Source organism: Gavialis gangeticus, unplaced genomic scaffold (assembly GCF_001723915.1).
Source record: "Gavialis gangeticus isolate Ggan-Ray unplaced genomic scaffold, GavGan_comp1, whole genome shotgun sequence".
In the NCBI taxonomy this organism is placed as follows: Eukaryota; Metazoa; Chordata; order Crocodylia; family Gavialidae; genus Gavialis; species Gavialis gangeticus.
In genome coordinates, this window is record NW_017729025.1 from 29,337,841 (window position 1) to 29,340,581 (window position 2,741).

The 2,741-nt window shown below is 42.5% G+C and overlaps 1 long non-coding RNA gene across 1 annotated transcript in view; it reads right to left on the minus strand.

The window, feature by feature from the left end:
- Positions 1–2,632, minus strand: part of LOC109298463 — a 25,760-nt gene extending 23,128 nt beyond the window's left edge. Inside the window, exon 1 of the long non-coding RNA XR_002097616.1 lies at positions 877–2,632. This is a non-coding gene — a long non-coding RNA (uncharacterized LOC109298463). The remainder of the gene's footprint in view (positions 1–876) is intronic.
- Positions 2,633–2,741: the final 109 nt, after the last annotated feature.

Here is a 2,741-nt window from a genome sequence, read left to right on the forward strand (position 1 = left end):
TGGCCGAAGGGTGTGGTGCGGGGGGGGTGGGCGGCCTCTGGGGTGGGGGGGGGTGGGGGGCGGTCCTTCCCTCCATGGTGGTAGTACCCCCTAGGGCCACCCAGGTGGGCTGCAGGGTGTTGCCCCAGCTTGGGGTCAGGGAAGAGTTGGATGGGGCCAGGTGCTATCTCTGAGCTGGGGCAGCACCCGGCTGGTTGGCAGCCTGCCCAGGTGGCCCCAGAGGGTGCCGCTACCACGGACAGAAAAAACAAAGCTCCCCGCAGCTCAGGAGCCACTCAGCCCGCTGGCAGCTCATCCCCCTGGTCGCAGGAGAGGCGGGCAGGATCTGCCAGAAAAAAAAAAAAGATTGGGGGCCTCTTGTCATAACAGTGACAGAAAAATAAAACCCCTAAATTGGAATGGTGGCTTTCAATTAAAAACCCACAATGTCAATTTAGGGGGCAAAGAATGCAACCCTAAGGATTAAATTCCCATCATGTGTACAAGCGCCCTTAATGGCAGCCCACATAGAATGACACGACCTCTCCATGGCAGCCCACAAAGAGTGACATGACCTTACATGACCTCCCCACCTTATTTGCACAATCAGTAATAAAGCCATCTCTTGTCCTAAGGTATTGCTTGAGCATGGCTATGTGAAGAGAGGGTCTGGTCATGAGTGCTGTTGGCTACCTACAACTTTGACCTGCAGCCATGTTCATATCCAGCACAAGTGAAAATCCTAAAAGAGAAAGCAGTCGCTTATATATAGAGGTGAAACAGAACCATTTTAAAGCAAAGTAAATCATGGGAATCAACAGCACATTGTGATCTACAGTCTGAGATCAGATAGGTTTTGATCTAAGAACACTTAATGATATATTCTCTGTTCCTCACCTTGAGACAGTCAATCAGTCAGCACAACATGCACTGCCTCCATGCCATATCCAGAGTTAAAACCCATAAAGAACCATAAGACTGGATAAAGTAAATTGGCCAGCCTCCATCTCTGTCAATAACCTTTTCCAGACCAGGTTTAGAGTCAGGACAAGTAATTGTGGAGATCATTAATATTGAGCAACAGCTTCTTGAGAAAAGACCAGGTCACAGTATGTTTAATAGCTGCTGGCAGCTAGTGCTCCCTGAGGGAGGTATTAATGATTACATACTAGATTGATGTCAGTATAACTACAGCTGGCTGAAGGCTGGAGTCACACACACACACATACACACCCTATTTCCCATGTTATTGTTACGGACCAACTGCAATTTCCACCTTAATCCCTTTTCCAGTGGTATTAAAGTGGAATTAAAGGGAACTGCAATGAAATTTGTTCAAGGCATAAATATGGGATACATTATCTGAGTCCAAAGGTAAATTATACACATGAAAAACTCCAGAAATAAAATATTAAATGCACAGAAATATTCACAAATAGGGCAAAGTTGTTTTGGAAACATTTAAGTTGATATATTATTAGAAAATATTGATTTTAAAAAGATATTTTTGAAAAGTAGGTAGTTCCTACAGGGTCAACAGTGCGTTATGCACTTTATAGGTAAATCTAAATATATGGGGTAAAAATCTGGTTTCCATTGAAGCAAATGCTGAAGGTACTTCTAAATTCACATGTAAAAATGTTCCTTGGTTTTGACAAAGGGCCAAGAATCAGATCTCCTGAGGCATGTCTATACCACAATGGATTTGAGCACCTTATCGCTGGGCATAGTAGGTTTGTGGTACAGCCATACCCTTTGAGTTCCAGCCCTGGCTGACTACTTCTGCTGCCATGGGTTAGTCATTTAACTTCTCTTCCAACAAAGTTTCCTTATCTTACAATGAGGGGACTACTTACTTTTTCACAAAGTGCAGCTATGAGAATTAGTGAAAGCATCTGTGTAGTGCTTTGAAAATGCATCATTCTTCTTGCATAAATTATCACTTACGGTGCCTTTCATCTCTGTGTAAAACCTCTTTCTCTTTAAAATATAACTTTAGTGAGCATTCCTCCTTGATCCGGTCCTCTTTGTAGGGGTGATTTCATCTTGAAAACATGAAAAACAATCACCATTAAACACAAATCTATGCATTTTCAGAAAACTGATCATAAATTGCCATATGTATCTTAATATGCATAGTACATGGACTAATGGCCCTATGCTCCCTCAACAAACACAGCTGACAACCCATAAACTTTGTCCTTATTCCATTAAATACTCAGTTATACACCATGTATCCAAAAGGATTACTGGAATGTAAAACTCTCATATGATTACTCCATAAATAACCTGTGTAAACCTTGCAGGCCACACTTAACTCTGATGTAAGCAGACAGCTTCAAAGAGTTTTACCATTTTGCAGTTCTACATTTTGCCTTGTATCTCTGCATTTTTAGTGATATGTGTGTTATGTGTACATATGAAATACAAGGGTCTTTACTACTGTAGAAAAAATTCTAAACCTCCCACTGAATTCTTCAGAAGTCTGGAATATATCTTATGGGAAGTTCAAGTAAGCTCATAGTAAGCTGTTAACATAATGTCCTTAATATTTTGTAATGATTTCTGACCTGGTTGAGAGAGGCCCAAGCTTTCATAGACAACAACTTCATTTGTCACCTGGCAAAGTGGGCTGTTGCCTACAAAAGCTTATGCCTCTAAGGTGCCACCCTGCCCTATCTACAGAATAAAGTCTTACTTTTGTATATTGGGGTGGCTGGGTGAGGGGCATAGTTAGGGGGGTGGGTGTGAGGTGGGGGGGG